Raw genomic sequence first — 21403 nt, 5'->3', positions numbered from 1 at the left:
TATCCTGCCCTCAAATTTACCTGGTCCATTTCCGACATCTCCCTCCCCTTTCTTGATTTCTCTGTCTCTATCTCTGGAGACAGCTTATCTACTAATGCCCATTATAAATCCATGGGCTCTCACAGTTACCTGGACCAGAATTCTTCCCACCCTGTAACTGGTAAAAATGCCACCCCCTTCTCTCAATTCCTCCAACTCCATCACATCTGCTCTCAGGATGAGGCTTTCCATTCCAGAATGAAGGATATGACCTCCTTTTTCAAAGAAAGGGGCTTTCCTTCATCCACCATCAACCCTACCCTCAAACATATCTCTTCTATTTCACATATGTCTGTTCTTATCCCATCCTCCTGCCACCCTACCAGGGATAGGATTCCTCTTATCCTCACGTGCCATGTGGGGTGGTTTGAGTATCTCAGAAACTGATGACCTTCTGGGATTTTCATGCACAACAGTCTTTAGAATCTACAGAGAATGGTGCAGAAAACAAAAAAAAAATTCTAATGAGCGTCAGTTCTTTGGATGAAAAGACCCTGTTAAACTTACTTGTCACTACTGTTATGTTTTGTAACTCCAAAACTTATTGAAAGAAAAACACAGAAGCCTGGGGATAAAGACGTGTCTACTTCATTTGTTACTTTTTGTGAGGCATGCACATATGATGTGGTGGTGTAGTGACATGTGCAATTCACATACCTCCTACATATAATGCATAATGAATTATGTAAATAACTAAGAATGTTTAATCAAGTAATATATTTACAATATTACTCAAATATTACTGAACTGTTAAACACACAGCAAAAACATGTATTGGTGAGATAGTAAGTTAGTGGGTTTATTGTCCATTGAGAAATTTGATGGCAGTGGGGAACAAGCCATTCCTAAACCTTCAGGCTCCTATACCCCAGCCTTGATGGTAGCAATGATGCACTGGTTGATGAGGGTCCTTAATGTCAGATGCTGCCTTTTGAAGATTTTCTTGCTGCTGGGGAAGGCTAGTGTCCATAGTGGAGCTAGTTGAGTTTGTAACTTTCTGCAGCTTTTTCTAATCCTGTGCAGTGGCCCCTCCATGCCAGACAGTGATGCAATCAGTTTGAATGCTATCCATGGTACACCTGTAGAAATTTGCGAGAGTCTTTGATGACCTACTAAGTCTTCTCAAACTCCTTGTGAAATAGAGCTGCAGTTGTGCTTTCTTCGTAATTGCATCAATACGCTGGGCCAAAGATATATCCTCAGGGATGCTGACACCCAGGAACTTGAAACTGCTCACCTTTCCTACTGTTGATCTCTCAATGAGGACTAGTGTGTTTTCCCTCGACTTCTCTTTATTGAACTCTACAATCACCTCCTTGGTCTTACTGTCATTAAGTGCAAGGTTGTTGCTGTGACACCACTCAACCAGCTGATCTATCGCACTCCTGTACACCTCCTTGCTACCATCTGAAATTCTGCCAAAATAGTTGTGTGATTCGCAAATTTATAGATGGTATTTGAGCTGAACTTAGTCACACAGTTGTGGGTGTAGAGAGAGTAGAGCAGTGGGTTAAGCACGTATCCTTGTGGTACACCAATACTGATTGTCAGTGAGGAGCAGATGCTATTTCCAATCTGCACTGACTGTGGTCTCACGTTGAGGAAGTTTAGGATCCAGTTGCAGAGGGACACAAGTGCTAGAACTATATGATTAGTACGGAGCGTATGACTGTATTGAACACTGAGCTATGATCAATAAGCAGCAGCTAGATGTGCGTATTGCTGTTATTCAGGTGATGCAAGGCTGAGTGGCGAGCCAGTGAGACAGCATCTGCTGTAGATCTACTGTGGCAATAGTTAAATTGCCAGTGGGTCTTTGTCCTTGCTGAGGCAGGAGTTGATTCTGGTCACGACCAACCTCTCAAGGCATTTTGCAGTTAATGTGAATGCAACTGGGTGATAGTCATTGAGGCAGCTCGACCTACTCTTCTTGGGGAACTGCTATGATTGTTGAACTTTTGAAGCAAGTGGGAACCTTCAGCTGCAACGGTGAGAGATTAAAGATGTCACTAAACACTCCCGCCAGTTGTTTGCCACAGGTTTTCAGTGCTCTACTGGGTACACAATCAGGGCCTGAAGCCTTGTGACAGTTCATCCATATGAAAGATATTTTAACGTCAGTCTCCGAGACAGAGATCACAGGGTCACTGGACACTGCAGGGATCCTCATAGCTGTAGTTTTATTCTTCTTTTCAAAGTGAGCATAAAGGGAGTTGATCTCATCTGAGAGTGAAGCATCACTGCCATTCATGATGTTAGATTTCACTCTGTGGGGAGTAATGGTCTGAAAACCCTGCCAGAGCTGGCGTGCATCCGATTCTGTCTCTAAAATCAATCAAAATTGTTCTTTTGCTCTTAAAGTAGCCTTCCATATGTCATAACTAGACCTCTTGGATAGTTGTGAACCACCTGTCTTGAATGCCACAGATCTAATCCTCAGCAGATTACGAATCTCTCGGTTATTTATGTCTTTTGGTTTGTTCTTGAAAGCACACTCTCATCCACACGGGTCTTGAAGAAGTTACCAACAACTGTAACGTATTCATTCAGATCTGAAGATGAGTCCCAAAATATTGTCCAGTTCACCGACTCAGAACAGTCCTGTAAGCACCTCTTCCCTCCCTTGACCAAACCTTCTTGGTCCTCACCACTGGTGCTGCAGTCTTTGATCTCTGCCTGTACTCTGGGAGCAGAAGTGCAGCCAAGTGACTGGACTTCCGAAAGTGTGGGTGTGGGGCAGCACCGTAAATGTTCTTGATGATGATATAATAGTGGTCAAGTGTGTTGGTGCCTCTGAATCCACATGATATATTGGTAGTAGTTTTTCAGAGACTTCTTCAAGCTGTCCTGGTTGAAATCTCCCACAATCATGGGAAAGGCATCAGGGTGTACTATTTTGTGTTTGCTGATCGCAGTGCTCAGTTTCCCTAGTGCCTGCCTGATGTTGACCTCAGGTGGAACGTACACTGCTACCAGGACGATGGCAGAAAATTCCCTCAGCAGATGAAATGGATGACACTTGACCACGAGATGTTCCAGGACTGAGTCAGAGCCATCATGTCTGTGGACCGCGATGAGTTAATCATGAAGTATACTCTATGTCCTCTACCTTTAAATGACTCAGATGGTCTGTCTTTTTTGGGAATGGTGAAGCTGCATCCAAAATAGAGGAGTTGAGTCATGTTTCTATGAAGAAAAGTACACAGCAGTCCCTGTAGTCACCCTGGTTCTGCAATCTTCTTCTGAGGTCTTCAGTTCTATTTTCCCAAAACTGTACATTTGCCAGCAGGATAGTGAGGGCCTAAGGCCTCTGCATTTCAATCATACCTGTAGCCCAGCATGCCTTCCCCACTTTTCTTTTCTTAATGGAGAACTGCACTCATGACCTGAGCTGCCATCCAGAGTAATTTGCTTTTGAGGATCGATAGGTTTTGTTAAACGAGTTAAAACATTGTTGCTTACTAAGTACTCATGGCTGTGACTGTGGTGTCAGTTGTAGTAGCTCTGAATGGGAATATGTGATGATTCCCATCAGAGCTGCATGCAAAGAGTAGCATTTATCAGCACTATCTTGGAAGAGATTGGTGGTGTTGTAGGGAAGATTACCAAAGGATGTACATTAGATCAGTCACAGATATGGATGGAGAATCAGGTTTAATATCATTGGCATACGTAATGAAATCTGTTGTTTTACGGTAACAGTGCATTACAATACATAATAAAAAAAACTATAAATTACAATAAGAAACATATATAAAAACAAAATTAATTTGAATTTAATTTTACTAAAGCTTAATGGAAAAATTGCAGCCAAGTGTGTGGTGTTGCATTTTGGAAGGGCAAATATAAAGCAACAATACACAGTTTATGGCAGGACCGTTAGCAGTATTAATGTACAGAGAGATCTTGGGGTCCAAGTCCTTAGCTCCCTGAAATTGGCTGCAAAAGGGTAGTAAATTAGGCATTTTCCATACTTGTCTTTAAGAGATTAAGAGTTAGAACATAATGGTGTAGCTTTTTAAAATTCTGGTTCGGCTGCATGTTACATTCATATCTGCTCAGCCCATTATAGGAAGGATGTTGAGGCTTTGGTGAGGGAGCAAGAGGTTTACCAGGACACTGCCTGGATTAGAGGTCATTGCTATGAAGAGAGGATGGGCAAACTTATTTTCTCAGGAGTGGTGGAGGATGAGGGAAGACCTGCTAGAAGTGATATAAGTATGATAGAATAGACAGGCCGTATTTTTTTTTCCCAAGGACCTGCATATGAGTATGATAGAACTGACAGGCTGTATATTTTTTCCCAGGAACCTGCATATAAGTATGATAGAATAGACAGTCCATATATTTTTTCCCAGGGACAAATTGTCTAATACTGAAGGGCATGCATTTAATATAAGAAGGAACAAGTTCAAAGGAGATGTGCAAGGCAGGTTTATTTATATAGAGAGTGGTGGGTGTTTGGAAAGTGGTGCCAGAGGTGGTGGAGGTGAGCATCACAACCCCTGGGTGTCAATGTCTCTGAAGATCTATCCTAGACCCTACATATTGATGCAGTTACAAGGAGTACATGCCAGTGGCTATGTTCCATTTGGAGTTTGAGGGGACTTTGTATGTCACCAAAGGCTCCAGCAAATATCTACAGAAGCACTGTGGAGAGCATTCTGACCAGTTGTATCACGGGCTGGTACAGAGGCTCCAATGCACAGCATTGGATAAAGCTGCAGAGGGTTGTAAACTCAGCGAGATCCAGCATGAGCTCTAGCCTCCCCACTGTGGTAAACCATGTATATATGTTGTAACTCGGTTACCTGTCTGGACACACCCCTCTGCTGACTGCCCCTGTGGCTCCTCCCACAGAGTCCTGTATAAAGGTGTTCGCCTTGCCCCTCCCCCTCAGTCCAGGGGCAGACACTCACTGTGGAGGTCGTATTGTACAGCGAATAAAAGCCTTTCAGTATTTTTACCAAACCTCAGTCTTTTGGAGTAATTGAAGGTGCTTCAATTTTATTCGCTGTACATCTTAAAACATGGAACAGTCCCTGAGACCAGAAAAATTAGACCTCAATCCGCAAACACCTGAAGCTGGAAACGCTTTCGAACTCTGGCTGGCCTGCTTCGAAGCGTATCTGGAGGAGATTAAAGCGACCGACCCCCTAGCGAAGTGCAGAGTTCTACTCTCCAGGGTCAGTCCGCGGGTTTATTCGCTGATCAGAGACCAGCCGAACTACGACGGCGCGATGAACGCACTCAAACGACAATACCTGCGGCCGATAAACTCGAGTGCTGAGTTTGTCCGGGCCCTACAGACACTCATGCGGGCCTGCAATTGCCAGGAGCTGACGGCAGTGCAGCATGCAGAACTCCTAGTGAGAGACGCCTTCGTCACGGGGACCAGGTCAGTGTACGTGCGCCAGCGGCTGCTGGAAAAAGCCGATCTTACCCTAAGTTCGGCGATGGAGCTGGCTGATACGTTGGAGGCCGCTCTGCATAACTCCCAGGCTCTCCAGGCACACGATCCCCCGATGGCCTCGTGGGCGCGGCAGACCCCGCAACCCGCCGGCGAATCGACCTTGGCTGCAGCCAGTCGTGAGTCCGCGAAGTGCTACTTCTGCGGACTGGAGAAGCACCCCCGGAAACGCTGCGCAGCCCGACAAGCTACCTGCTCCAGCTGCGGAAAGAAGGGCCACTTCGCCAAGGTCTGTAAGTCAAAACCACGAGCGGGATCGAGCAGCGCCGCGTGCGAGACGTCGGGGTTGCCATCTTGCCTGCAGCCATCTTCCCTGCACGCCACCACCACGTGCGAGACATGGGGGCGGCCATCTTGGTCGGCGCCACCTCCCACCGCCTACGACCAACGAGTGCTCACGGGGCACCCCACCACGCCGGACCAAGCCAGCGACCCCACCCTGGCTTCCGTGACCCTCGACCAAAGTGCTCCCCACCAGCTCGCAAGGCCAATGATGGACATCCTGGTGGAGGGGCACAGGACAAGCTGCCTGTTTGACACAGGCAGCACGGAGAGTTTTATCCACCCGGCCACGGTGCAGCATTGTGGACTCATGATACGGCCGGTAAGTCGGAGGGTCACCATGGCCGCCAGGTCGCATACAACAGACATCTGGGGGGGTTGTGTAGCGACACTAGTGGTGCAGGGCACAGAATATCAGGACTTTACGTTACTGGTCTTGCCTCAACTGTGTGCCCCTGTGCTGTTGGGGTTGGACTTCCAGACCCACCTGAAAAGCGTGACAATGAAGTATGATGGGCCCCTCCCACCAATTACTGTCATAAATCCCCTGTTTTGTAGAGATATGTCATGTACCCCGCTACTGACCACACACACACACACCGACCCGCACATCCCACCCAACACCATGCCGACTGCCACACTACCGACACCACTTGCGGCCTCTCCACCCTCAGGATCCCTCCCCCACCGCTGTTTGCCAACCTGACCCCCGACTGTAAACCTGTGGCAACTAAAAGCAGGAGGTACAGAGCGGGGGACAGAGCTTTCATTAAGTTGGAGGTGCAGCGGCTGCTGAGGGAGGGGGTCATTGAGGCAAGCACAAGTCCTTGGAGGGCGCAGGTGGTCGTTGTTCGGAACGGGGAGAAGAATAGGATGGTCGTGGACTATAGCCAGACCATCAATAAGTTCACGCAGCTCGACGCGTACCCTCTACCCCGCATCGTGGATATGGTCAATCAGATAGCACAGTACAAGGTGTACTCGACCATAGACCTAAAATCCGCTTACCATCAGCTCCCCATCCGCCGGGAGGACCGCCCTTACACTGCCTTCGAGGCGGACAGCAGGCTTTATCAATTCCTGCGCGTCCCCTTTGGTGTCACGAATGGTGTATCTGTCTTCCAGAGGGCAATGGACCGGATGGTGGACCAGTGCCAACTGAAGGCCACGTTCCCATATCTGGATAACATCACCATCTGCGGTCACGACCAGCAGGGTTATGACAACAACCTCCAAAAATTTCTACAAGCGGCCAAATCTTTCAACCTCACGTATAACAAGGACAAGTGTGTATTTGGGACCACCCGACTTGTTATCCTTGGGTGTGCCGTGGAGAATGGAGTCATTGGCCCTGAACCCGACCGTATGCGCCCCTTGTTGGAACTCCCTCTTCCCAACACCCTCAGAGCCCTCAAAAGGTGCCTGGGCTTCTTTTCATATTATGCCCAATGGGTCTCTAACTATGCAGACAATGCCCGCCCCCTGGTCAAGTCCACCACATTCCCCCTCTCTGCCGAGGCCCACGCAGCCTTCAACCGCATAAAAGGGGACATTGCCAAAACAGCAATACATGCGGTGGATGAGGGCATTCCCTTCCAAGTAGAGAGTGACGCCTCCGACTTTGCGCTGGCTGCTACCCTCAACCAGGCAGGAAGACCAGTGGCATTCTTCTCCCGTACCCTTCAAGGCCCTGAAATTCGGCACTCTGCGGTAGAGAAAGAGGCCCAGGCCATAGTGGAAGCTATAAGGCACTGGAGGCGCTATCTTGCCGGCAAAAGGTTCACCCTGCTGACTGACCAGCGCTCAGTCGCATTCATATTTAATAACCAACAGCGGAGCAAAATCAAAAATGATAAAATTCTGAGGTGGAGAATTGAACTCTCCACCTACAACTATGACATCATGTATAGGCCTGGGAAGCTCAACGAGCCCTCCAATGCCCTATCCTGGGGAACATGTGCCAGCGCGCAGATCGACCGGCTATACGCCCTACATGTAGACCTTTGCCACCCGGGAGTCACCCGGCTTTTCCACTTGGTGAAAGCCCGGAACCTGCCTTACTCCCTTGAGGAGATCAGGATGATGACCAGGGATTGCCAAGTCTGCGCAGAGCGCAAACCGCACTTCTACCGACCCGAAAAGGCACCACTCATCAAGGCCACCCGCCCCTTTGAGTGACTGAGTGTTGACTTTAAGGGCCCCCTTCCCTCCTCCGACCACAATGTGTACTTTCTTAACGTAATTGACGAGTACTCACGGTTCCCCTTCGCCATCCCCTGCCCTGACACCACTACCACGTCAGTTATAAAAGCCCTGCGCAAGCTCTTCACTCTGTTCGGATACCCATGCTATATCCACAGTGACAGAGGGTCCTCGTTTATGAGTGACGAGCTGCGCCAATACCTACTGGCTAGGGGAATTGCAACCAGTAGGACCACGAGCTATAATCCCCGGGGGAATGGACGGGTAGAGAAGGAGAATGGCACAGTGTGGAAAGCCACACTCTTAGCCCTCAGGTCAAAGGGACTGCCAGTCTCTCGCTGGCAGGAGGTCCTTCCCGAGGCACTCCACTTCATCCGCTCCCCGTTATGCACAGCCACCAATGCCACCCCTCATGAGCGGCTCTTTTCTTTTCCCAGAAATTCGACCACAGAAACCACCCTACCAACTTGGCTGACATCCCCGGGGCCAGTGCTGCTTCGGAAACATGCGAGGAGCAATAAATACTCCCCGATGGTCGAGAGGGTTCACTTACTTCATGCGAATCCCCAGTATGCCTACATGGTTTTACCTGATGGGCGGGAGGACACGGTCTCCATCCGCGACCTGGCGCCCGCAGGAGCTCCGGGCCCCTACCCTGAACACTCCGTGGTGACTATTGACCCCGTACCCACCAATGTATGTACCTACGAGACACCGTGCACCCCAAACCCTATACAGACACCACATGACACTCCCACACCGGGCGCGACACACACGCACGAGGGATTACCGATGCCTAACGTGCTGGCACCTGAAGTCAGGCCGGAGCCAGCACAACCGCCATCGCCGGTGCTACGTAGATCACAGCGACGGACTCGACCGCCTGATAGACTTAACCTGTAAATATACTTCTTGTAAATATTGTCAGTCACTTCACCCCGCGGGACTCTTTTTAAAAAAAGGAGGGGTGAATGTGGTAAACCATGTATATATGTGGTAACTCAGTTGCCTGTCTGGACACACCCCTCTGCTGACTGCCCCTGTGGCTCCTCCCACAGAGTCCTGTATAAAGGTGCTCGCCTTGCCCCTCCCCCTCAGTCTGGGGGCAGACACTCACTGTGGAGGTCGTATTGTACAGCGAATAAAAGCCTTTCAGTATTTTTACCAAACCTCAGTCTTTTGGAGTAATTGAAGGTGCTTCACCCACTATCGAGGACATTTTCAAAAAGCAATGCCTGAAAAAAATGGGACATCTGTCACTGAGGACCCCACCACCCGGAACATCCCTCCTTCTGATTACCTCCATCAGAAGGAGATGCGGCAGCCTAAGGATACGCACTCAGCATTTTAGGAGCAACTTCTTCCCCTCCACCATCAGATTTCTGAATTGACAATAATTTCATGAACATTGCCTCATTTTTTTTGCTTTCTATTTGCACTACTTATTAAATTTTTAATATGTATTTCTTATTATAATTTATATAATATTTTATGCATTCCACTGTACTGTTATCGCAAAACAGCAAATTTCTCAGCATATGTCACTGATAATAAACTTCATTTCGATTCTGATTCTGATACAATGGAGACATTTAAGAGCTTTCAGATGGGTACACAAATATGCAGAGGATGGAATAATATGGATATAGTGTAGGCAGAAGGGATTAGTAAAGCTTTGAGGTAACTTGGTACGTCATCAGATTTTTACAGATGAAAGGTGGGAGGCATTCTGACTGGTAGCATCACAGTCTGGTATGGAGTCTCCATGCACAGGGTCACAAAAGGCAGCAGAGGGGCGTAGACCCAGCCAGTTTCAGCATGGGTGCAACCCTTCCCATCAGCAGAGATATATGCAATAGGCCATACCTCAAAAAGGCATCCATGATTAAAGATCCTCGCCGTGAACACTGCTCAGTTTTTCATCCTTTACACTATTTATTTATTTTATAACTTAGAATGATTTTTATGTTTTGCACTGTATCACTGTCAAAAAGCAATGAATTTTTTGACCCGTCAGGAATAATAAACCCTACTCTGCTTCCTTCTATGAATAGTTTAAATAGAAGACTATAAGACCTTAAGACATAGGAGCAGAATTAGGCCATTCAGTCCAGCGTGTCTGCCCTGCCATTTCATCATGGCTGATTTATTTCCCTTCATAATCCCACTCTCCTGCCTGCTCCTTATAATCGTTGATGCCCTTTCTAATCAAGAACCTATCAATTCCACTTTAACTATGCCCAATGACTTGGCCTGTACAACCACCTGTGGCAATGAATTCCACCAATTCATCATCCTTTGGATGAATAAATTCCTCTTCATTTATGTCCCAAAGGGATATCCTACTCTGAGACAGTGCCCTCTGGTTCAAAAGACTCCCACTATCCCAATATCCTCTCCACGTCCACTTTATCTAGGCTTTTCAATATCTGTTAGGTTTTAGTGAGATCCCTCCATTCTTCCGAAGTCCAGTGAGAATAGGCCAAGAGCTATCAAATGCTCCTCATACATTTCATTCCTGGGGTAATTCTTGTGGACCTCCACTGGACCACATTCAATGCTAGCACATCCTTTCTTAGATTTGGGGCATAAATCAACATGGTTTGGTAACAATCCCCTTACCGGTTTTGTCATTTTCATGAGCACTTCATCTTCTACCTGTTTTCCTGAAATACCATATGCCTCAAAGTACCCCTGATGCCTCTTTCTTAATAATAGAATCTATCATCATTCCAACCACTGACGTCAGGCGAGGTAGCCTACAATTTCTCATCTTTTGCCCCCATTCCTTGTTAAAGTGTGGATTGGCATCCGCAATATTTAAGCTTGGCTTAACATTGTGAGTCGAAGGGCCTGCTCCTGAGCTGTGCTGGTCTACGTTCTACTCGTATCTTATAGTCATTTCCAGAATTTTTGTATATAAAGGGAATCAGGCGGAACACAATTATTGCAGGAAGGTTTATGTGAATTGAAGAACAGCCATGATCTCACTGAATGGGCAGAGTGGGTTTGAGGAGCTGGATGACCTAATCCTTCTTCTATTTCAGACATTTTTATATCAAAATAAGCTATTCATAAATCCATGAAACATTGTGGGTTGAGACTCCTCAGACAGATTTACCTAGTCCGTGACAGTGCCGATGAGGCCTTTATATCCAAAATTATCTTTTCTGAGCTTGAGTGGCTCAACATTCAGAATATCAGGCCTGTGTCTAGTATAACAAAAGGCAATGGAGCCATTAAGGTAACTTATTCAACGTTCTGACCAGACAACCTAGCAAAATGTGTCCACAAAGTATAAATGAAGGAATTGTTACGTACCCCGTAACTGGGTTGCCAAACCAGCAGAAATGGATCACTCAGTTGGAGTCTGGATTACTAGAACTAAGAAAGTTTTATTAAAGAAACAAGCAACACAGTACTCTAATCAAAAGGATAATAAATGCAACAGTTCAGCAATGATAAACACACATGTACACAGAATTAGGATAACAGGATCAATCAAGCTCTATCGTCGTCTAGGGGTAAATGACCAGTTTCAAAGTGACGCAAAGTTCAGTTCAATTGAATTCAGTTCAGTTCGCAGTAATCACTGCCATGGGAGATGGACAGTGGGGGGAAGGAGAGAGAATGCAAAATGAATGAATATTCAAACGGCTTCCACACAGACCTTCGATATTCTTTGCAGCCAGCTTTCGGGCGAGCCCTTTGTGATGTCTTCTGAGGTCACCGACCGTGACCCCTCCGTTTCCAGATAACGATCATTTCTCTGCGGTGAACCTGGCACCCAGGCAAGGGCGGACACACACCAGGTTCCCGCTGATCGTGTCTTTCCACCCTGTACGTCTATGGCTTGGTTCCGCAATCAGCCTTCCAAAACTTCCCACCGACTTGTGGGAGACGCACCGCTTCCAGGGTCTCGTTACCTCGGGGTGTCATGTGTGTCTTGCCTTAGCGAACCTGTCCCTTTTTATCCCCCTGCTGGGGTATCACCTGTCCATCACTTCAAACAGTTCAGGGGTCAAAGGGGGAGCTGATCTTGACAGCTCTCCTTCCGTTAAACTCTCCCGTCCCTTCATTAACATCTCCAAATGCTGCTCCATTGTTTTCCTTATCTCTCTTTCTCCTGAAGACAGGTGACAGACCAACTGCTGATCCCACTGGTGCCAGCACAGGACAGCTAACATCTTAATCTATGTGTATTCTCGTCACAGAATAATGTTGTGGGTCAGGCAAGTGGTTTCTGAGGCATCCTGAAGAAGGACTTTCTTGTGCAGCTATTCTCTGTTAATTGGACAGCTGAGTGGAAGATGGAAGCAGGGCATGCAGTGATGTCATCAAGTTAAAATTCAATGGAGGAATCTGGCTCTGTCACTGAAATGTACAGAGAATAAGGGCAGAAAAGGTGGAAGGGAGAGAGAACGAGTGAGTTGTGAATGGAAGCTAATTTTTAACCGGGTGCTCCGATCAGCACAGAGACAACAGGAAAGAACAAATCACTGACAGAACTGTTACTGACAGACGGTTTGCTAGAGCAAAGGCAATTTCTCTGCACTGTCAATTAATTGTTAAACAATTCACTTGTTAGGAGTTTTGAGGAAATTGTCCATAAATCGCTTCATTATTTCTCAGACTTTTGGGTTATCTGTGACCTTTGAGGAAAGTTAAAATCATATTCAACCTTCCAGGTAATCAAGTGTTGATCTCTACGACACTACTGGCATAAAAAGAAATGCGAGTTTCAAGCAGGCTTATTACACAGTGTCCTTTGGGCACGCTCCCCTCTTTCAAAGTCTTCAGAACTGTGGGCCATTTTTCATTGCAACAGTAAATTGCCACAGAAACAAAATCCATGAGTGAACAAGATTATTTAAACTCTTGCAAGAAATAGACCCAGAGGAAGATTTGGGAGCAGAGGCCAAGGCTGTTTGGCTTAGTTCCGTATTTGTTTAAAGAAGTGAATAGAAATAGAAATAATTCAACTTGAACATCTCAGTCTTCTCCAAATATATTTTCTTATTCATTCTGATGATTTTCATTCATTTCAGAGAATAAATCCAGTGTTGTATTTTGGTGGTAGTGAGTGGTAATGTGATTCATAACGCTACAATATTTGAAAGCAACTTGTTTTTATGTATTTTATTCATTCACAGGATGTGGATGTTGTTTGCAATACCTCCATTTATTGCCCATCTCTAATTGTTCTTGAACAGAAGGGGCAGTTAATAGTCAAACACACTGAAGGAAAAGCAGAAATTACAGATGCTGGGAATCTGAAATAGAAACATAAAATTCTGGAAAAATTCAACATGTCAGGCAGCATCTGTGGAGAGTGGAAATGGAGCCAACATTTTAAATTAATTAACCTTCCTCAGAACTGGTTTGTTCTGACATAAAGCAGAAAGCAATCTGAAATTGTTGAATCACAAGAGTAGGAATATGCTGAGTCAGAAGCCATGAGCTAGAGTTTATATTGGGTTCCATTAGAAAGAAGCTAAAGAGAAAGGAGTCGGACTAGAAAGAAGCTAGAGAACTAAAATGACAGGTAATGGGAACCTCAGGACTACCCTTGTGGACTGAATGGAGCTGCCCTCTAAAGTGATCATTGTAATGTATGGATTGATTTCTTTTAGAACAATGACACTCCCTCCCACCTTAGCACTAAATATTGATCTGTTGTCTACACATGTGCATTGTCCTCTCTCTCTCTCTCTCTCTCTCTCTCTCTTGATTAACAGTGAAAGATGCACTGAATTTAAAGTGAATTTAATGTGGAGTTGGCTTCGGTTGGGAGAGTTGATGAAAATGATAGTGCTAACGAAGGCTGGGAGTCATATATCGCGGGGGTTGAATTGTATTGTAATGCAAACAATGTGGAGGAGCAACTGTGTACATACATCTATTGATGCTTCTGGACACATCTTCAGTGATGTTCCTGGAATCATCGGGTGTTTCGGGTCTTTCAACATCATACAACCTCCTCCAGGTGACCCAGCCGGGGCTGATCAGACCCCAACTTGTGTCCAGATGGCTAGCTACTTATGGCTCCATGGCTCCCCTCTTTTGAGCCACAGCCATCTTGAGGCCCTCTCTGCTGCATCGGTGGTACTGCGGATGGCTCTCCTCTTCCTCTCTCTCTCGATGCCCAAAATGCTGAAGGCTCTAACTAAAGAACGGGCTACGAATCCCCTACAACCAACCTCCACTGGGAGATACCTCGCTCTCCATCCAGCCTGCTGACAGTTGCTGACCAGTCCTGCGTACTTGGAGAGCTTCCTTTCAAAGGCCTCCTCCAAGCTATCTTTCCATGGGACTGTCAGCTCCAGCAGCACCACTTGCTTAGTAGACTCAGACACTAGGACAATGTCTGGTTGCAGGGTGGTGGCTGCGATACGGTTGGGGAACTTCAGCTGCCCTTCGAGATCCACCAACAGCTGCCAGTCCCTTGCAGAGGTCAAAATGCCTGCAGATGTTCTTTTGGCAGGTATTGGCTGCTCCCCAGCTCTGACAAAGGCAATGGTCAAGTCTTGGAGGGTCAGGACTCCTTCGTCCACTCAATTCTGGCCCTGTAGCTCAGAAGGGTAGGGCAAGGAAGAGGAGGGCAGTTGTGATAGGGGACTCGATAGTAAGGGGGTCAGATAGGCGATTCTGTGGACGCAGTCCAGAGATCCGGATGGTAGTTTGCCTCCCTGGTGCCAGGGTCCGGGATATTTCTGATCGTGTCCAAGATATCCTGAAATGGGAGGGTGAGGAGCCAGAGGTCGTGGTACATATAGGTACCAATGACATAGGTAGGAAAAGGGGTGAGGTCCTGAAAGGAGAATATAGGGAGCTAGGTAGGGAGTTGAGAAAAAGGACCGCAAAGGTAGTAATCTCGGGATTACTGCCTGTGCCACGCGACAGTGAGAGTAGGAATGCGATGAGGTGGAGGATAAATGCGTGGCTGAGGGATTGGAGCAGGGGGCAGGGATTCAAGTTTCTGGATCATTGGGACCTCTTTTGGCGCAGGCGTGACCTGTACAAAAAGGACGGGTTACACTTGAATCCCAGGGGGACCAATATCCTGGCAGGGAGATTAGCGGGGGCTACTGAGGTGACTTTAAACTAGAATGGTTGGGGGGTGGGAATCAAATTAAAGAGGCTAGGCGTGAGAAGGTTAGTTCACAACAGGGGGATGGGAACCAGTGCAGAGAGACAGAGGGGTGTAAAGTGAGGGTAGAAGCAAAAAGTACTAAGGAGAAAAGTAAAAGTGGCAGGCCGACAAATCCAGGGCAAGCATTAAAAAGGGCCACTTTTCAGCATAATTGTATAAGGGCTAAGAGAGTTGTAAAAGAGCGCCTGAAGGCTTTGTGTGTCAATGCAAGGAGCATTCGTAATAAGGTGGATGAATTGAAAGTGCAGATTGTTATTAATGATTATGATATAGTTGGGATCACAGAGACATGGCTCCAGGGTGACCAGGGATGGGAGCTCAACGTTCAGGGATATTCAATATTCAGGAGGGATAGACATGAAGGAAGGGGAGGTGGGGGGTGTTGCTGGTTAAAGGAGAGATTAACGCAATAGAAAGGAAGGACATAAGCCGGGAAGATGTGGAATCAATATGGGTAGAGCTGTGTAACACTACGGGGCAGAAGACGCTGGTGGGAGTTGTGTACAGGCCACCTAACAGTAGTAGTGAGGTCGGAGATGGTATTAAACAGGAAATTAGAAATGTGTGCAATAAAGGAACAGCAGGTATAATGGGTGACTTCAATCTACATGTAGATTGGGTGAACCAAATTGGTAAAGGTGCTGAGGAAGAGGATTTCTTGGAATGTATGCGGGATGGTTTTTTGAACCAACATGTCGAGGAACCAACTAGACAGCAGGCTATTCTGGACTGGGTTTTGAGCAATGAGGAAGGGTTAATTAGCAATCTTGTCGTGAGAGGCCCCTTGGGTAAGAGTGACCATAATATGGTGGAATTCTTCATTAAGATGGAGAGTGACATAGTTAATTCAGAAACAAAGGTTCTGAACTTAAAGAGGGGTAACTTTGAAGGTATGAGACGTGAATTAGCTGAGATAGACTGGCAAATGACACTTAAAGGATTGACGGTGGATATGCAATGGCAAGGATTTAAAGGTTGCATGGATGAACTACAACAATTGTTCATCCCAGTTTGGCAAAAGAATAAATCAAGGAAGGTAGTGCACCCGTGGCTGACAAGAGAAATTAGGGATAGTATCAATTCCAAAGAAGAAGCATACAAATTAGCCAGAGAAAGTGGCTCACCTGAGGACTGGGAGAAATTCAGAGTTCAGCAGAGGAGGACAATGGGCTTAATTAGGAAGGGGAAAAAAGATTATGAGAGAAAACTGGCAGGGAACATAAAAACGGACTGTAAAAACTTTTTTAGATATGTAAAAAGGAAAAGACTGGTAAAGACAAATGTAGGTCCCCTGCAGACAGAAACAGGTGAATTGATTATGGGGAGCAAGGACATGGCAGACCAATTGAATAATTACTTTGGTTCTGTCTTCACTAAGGAGGACATAAATAATCTTCCAGAAATAGTAGGGGACAGAGGGTCCAGTGAGATGGAGGAACTGAGCGAAATACATGTTAGTAGGGAAGTGGTGTTAGGTAAATTGAAGGGATTGAAGGCAGATAAATCCCCAGGGCCAGATGGTCTGCATCCTAGAGTGCTTAAGGAAGTAGCCCAAGAAATAGTGGATGCATTAGTGATCATTTTTCAAAACTCGTTAGATTCTGGACTAGTTCCTGAGGATTGGAGGGTGGCTAATGTAACCCCACTTTTTAAAAAAGGAGGGAGAGAGAAACCGGGGAATTATAGACCAGTTAGCCTAACGTCGGTGGTGGGGAAACTGCTGGAGTCAGTTATCAAAGATGTGATAACAGCACATTTGGAAAGCGGTGAAATCATCGGACAAAGTCAGCATGGATTTGTGAAAGGAAAATCATGTCTGATGAATCTTATAGAATTTTTTGAGGATGTAACTAGTAGAGTGGATAGGGGAGAACCAGTGGATGTGGATTTTCAAAAGGCTTTTGACAAGGTCCCACACAGGAGATTAGTGTGCAAACTTAAAGCACACGGTATTGGGGGTAAGGTATTGGTGTGGGTGGAGAATTGGTTAGCAGACAGGAAGCAAAGAGTGGGAATAAACGGGACCTTTTCAGAATGGCAGGCGGTGACGAGTGGGGTACCGCAAGGCTCAGTGCTGGGACCCCAGTTGTTTACAATATATATTAATGACTTGAATGAGGGAATTAAATGCAGCATCTCCAAGTTTGCGGATGACACGAAGCTGGGTGGCAGTGTTAGCTGTGAGGAGGATGCTAAGAGGATGCAGGGTGACTTGGGTAGGTTGGGTGAGTGGGCAAATTCATGGCAGATGCAATTTAATGTGGATAAATGTGAAGTTATCCACTTTGGTGGCAAAAATAGGAAAACAGATTATTATCTGAATGGTGGCCGATTAGGAAAAGAGGAGGTGCAACGAGACCTGGGTGTCATTATACACCAGTCATTGAAAGTGGGCATGCAGGTACAGCAGGCGGTGAAAAAGGCGAATGGTATGCTGGCATTTATAGCGAGAGGATTCGAGTATAGGAGCAGGGAGGTACTACTGCAGTTGTACAAGGCCTTGGTGCGACCACACCTGGAGTACTGTGTGCAGTTTTGGTCCCCTAATCTGAGGAATGACATCCTTGCCATAGAGGGAGTATGAAGAAGGTTCACCAGATTGATTCCTGGGATGGCAGGACTTTCATATGAAGAAAGACTGGATGAACTGGGCTTGTACTCGCTGGAATTTAGAAGATTGAGGGGGGATCTGATTGAAACTTATAAGATCCTAAAGGGATTGGACAGGCTAGATGCAGGAAGGTTGTTCCCGATGTTGGGGAAGTCCAGAACGAGGGGCCACAGTTTGAGGATAGAGGGGAAGCCTTTTAGGACCGAGATTAGGAAAAACTTCTTCACACAGAGAGTGGTGAATCTGTGGAATTCTCTGCCACAGGAAACAGTTGAGGCCAGTTCATTAGCTATATTTAAGAGGGAGTTAGATATGGCCCTTGTGGCTACGGGGTCAGGGGGTATGGAGGGAAGGCTGGGGCGGGGTTCTGAGTTGGATGATCAGCCATGATCATAATAAATGGCGGTGCAGGCTCGAAGGGCCGAATGGCCTACTCCTGCACCTATTTTCTATGTTTCTATGTTTCTATTCCTGCGCTGACGGCTTCAGCGATGGTCTTCAGGACCTGATCATGCCTCCACCTGTACCGTCCCTCACCAAGTGCCCTTGCACAGCCACTGAGGATGCGCTCCAGGGTTCCTCGCTTGGAGCACAGTGGGCACGCAAATGACTCTGCCTTGCCCCATGTGTGCAGGTTTGATGGGCTTGGAAGCACATCGTACACTGCCTGGATGAGAAATTGGATGCGGTGTGGTTCGGCTTTCCAAAGATCAGCATAGGTCACTTTCTTCTCAACCGCATTCTCCCATCTTGTCCAAGCTCCCTGTTGCTTCATTCCCACCACCTTGCAGGCTCTCATCTCCTCCACTACTGCTCTCACCTCCTCCTGAACTAGACGACGCCTTTCCTTCCCTCTGGTGTCCATTTGGGGAGTTGGAAAGGATCCTAGCCCAGCTCGGCCTCGTGTGACCACTCCCACCAGCCTCCTGTGACGCAGCCTTGCCTCTGCTTCCTGAACAGCTTCCTCTGCCCTCCACTTCCTGACACTACTTACTTGGATCCCTGTTCTAGCCATCTTCGGGTCACTTGAGTCCCTATACTGCAGCACTTCTCTGGCTCTTGTTACCTTGAATTCTTCCTCCAAGGATTGGAAGGGCAGTTGCAGTTTGTTGTGGTGTCCATAGAGTGCGATGCTGCTCAGGCTCTTTGGCAGCCCCAGCCATCTCCTGAGGTGGTTGCTAACCCTCCTCTCTAAGGTTTCGACTGTTGAGATCAGAACTGCATAGACAAGGAGGGGCCACAGGATTCTGGGAAGGATGCCATGCTGATACACCCAGGCTTTAAACTTCCCAGGTAGGCCAGACTTGTCCACAGATTTCAGCCAGCCATCCAACTCCGTGCAGGTTGCCTGAATGGATGTTGTGTCCCTTAAAGAGCTGTCAAAAACTTTGCCTAAGCTCTTGACTGGCTTTTCTGTGATGGTTGGGATGGCTGTGCCTGCGATGCTGAACCGGAACTTGTTCTCCACCTTCCCTTTCCTCAGCACCATCGATCTTGATTTGGCAGGTTTGAAACACATCCGGGCCCACTCCACCAGCTTTTTGAGCCCTTGCAGAATCCTTACGCAGCCTGGGACTGATTCTGTGGTGACTGTGAGCTCATCCATGAATGCCCTGATAGGTGGTTGCCGTTGAGCAGACTTCATTCTGGGCCCTCTGCACTCTGGTTCAGCAGACTTAGTGAGCATGTTCATGGCTAGGGAGAACAGTGTCACTGAGATAGTGCACCCTGTGATGATGCCAATCTCCACCTTGTGCCAGGTTGATGTAATTACTCCTGAAGAGACCCTCATCCCGAAGTTGCTGTAATAATCAGCGACAAGGTCTCTGATGCTGCTGGGGACGTGATATTTAGTCAGTGTGAGCTGAACCAGCTTGTGCGGAATGGAGCCATATGCATTTGCCAGGTCGAGCCACAACACTGACAGGTTGCCCTTGTTCTCTCTGGCCTCCCTGATGAGCTGTGTCACCACACCGATGTGCTCCAGACAGCCCGGCATCCCTGAAATGCCACCCTTCTGGACTGATGTATCAATATAGGTGTTCTTTGCTAGGTAGGTGCACAGCCGGTTAGAAACTGCACTGAAGAAGATCTTCGCCTCGACACACAGCAGGGAGATGATGCGAAACTGATCTATCTGGGTGGCGTTTTCCTCCTTTGGGATCCACACCCCTTCAGCTACACTCCACTGTTCTGGGATCTTCCCCCTTCTCCAGAAGATTCTCAGGATCTTCCACAGACACAGCAGGAGTTTGGGGCAGTTCTTGGACACTTTGTATGAGGTGTTGCTTGGTCCTGGAGCCGAGCTTGCCCTTGCTTTGCGGACGACCTCTCTGACTTCCTTTAGTTGCAGCTCTGACATGTCGAACTGCACATCCGGTTCAGGTGGGTCTATTAGGATGTCGCACTCTTCCAACTCCTGCTCTCTTTCAGGATCATTATATATCTTCTTCAGATGTTGGTCTATGTCTTCCTGCGAACAGACTAGTTTCCCACTGCGCTTCTCCCCCCAGCAACTCATTGGTGAACTTGAAGGGGTTGGCGATAAAGGCAGCACGTTTTTGGGCCCTTTCACAATGCCACCTCCAATGCCACTCTGCCCGGCGGAGGACCCGGATCTTCTTTCGTAGTATGCACATCAGCTGGGCCAAGCCAATGCGCTCCTCTTCTTCTGCCTCCTTGTATTGGGACTTCAGCGCTTTCATCTCCTGCCTGATGTTGTGGATCCTCAATGCTCTTTGGTTCTTCGATTAAGATGTTTTGGAGCTTTCCTTCTCCTCTTCTCTGAACCGTTCAGCTGCGATGCTGACAATAATTGTTGTCATGGCTTGCAGCTTCCTGTCAACCCCTCCCTTTGCCGTTACCTCCAGAATTTGGTTAACATCTTCATCAAACTGCTTCCACAGTGAAGTCATTTTAACTGCAGGCCATTTGATCTGCCTCCTCTTAGACTTAATGTTAGAGGGATTAGTTTGCAACACTTGGAGTTTCCGGGCACTATGGGGTGACTCCGGGCCTGGCACCTCCTTCGTCTCACCAGGTTGGATACCTGCGCATTGTGCTACTCCTGCTCCCGCCAAACACTTCATCCTCGCTTGGTGGATCTTCAAGCCGCGATCGTTCTTGCAGATTTTGCCACATGCACACTGCTTCCTCATCGTCGTTTGTTCATTGCCTGGGTCTGATGTCGTTGTGTCCATCCGACTGGGGTGCTCATCCTCCCCCCCTCTCGGGCACCCCTGGGGGTATCTTTTCCTTAAATGCTTTGTAGTTTTTGTGGGGGTCCTCCTCTCAGAGGACACAGATTGGGTTGCCAGCCCGTTCTAGAAACATAGAAAATAGGCGCAGGAGTAGGCCATTCGGCCCTTCGAGCCTGCACCGCCATTTATTATGATCATGGCTGATCATCCAACTCAGAACCCCGCCCCAGCCTTCCCTCCATACCCCCTGACCCCCGTAGCCACAAGGGCCATATCTAACTCCCTCTTAAATATAGCCAATGAACTGGCCACAACTGTTTCCTGTGGCAGAGAATTCCACAGATTCACCACTCTCTGTGTGAAGAAATTTTTCCTAATCTCGGTCCTAAAAGGCTTCCCCTCTATCCTCAAACTGTGGCCCCTCGTTCTGGACTTCCCCAACATCG

The 21403-nt window shown here is 47.3% G+C and overlaps 1 pseudogene; it reads right to left on the bottom strand.

Moving 5' to 3' along the window:
* Positions 1-13988: 13988 nt before the first annotated feature.
* LOC134347682 (uncharacterized) lies at positions 13989-20891 on the bottom strand (annotated as a pseudogene).
* Positions 20892-21403: the final 512 nt, after the last annotated feature.

The sequence above is a fragment of the Mobula hypostoma genome, chromosome 6, assembly GCF_963921235.1.
Source record: "Mobula hypostoma chromosome 6, sMobHyp1.1, whole genome shotgun sequence".
NCBI lineage: Eukaryota > Metazoa > Chordata > Chondrichthyes > Myliobatiformes > Myliobatidae > Mobula > Mobula hypostoma.
The sequence above is the reverse complement of the archived record's forward strand: the minus strand, read 5'-3'. Positions and strand labels throughout refer to the sequence as shown.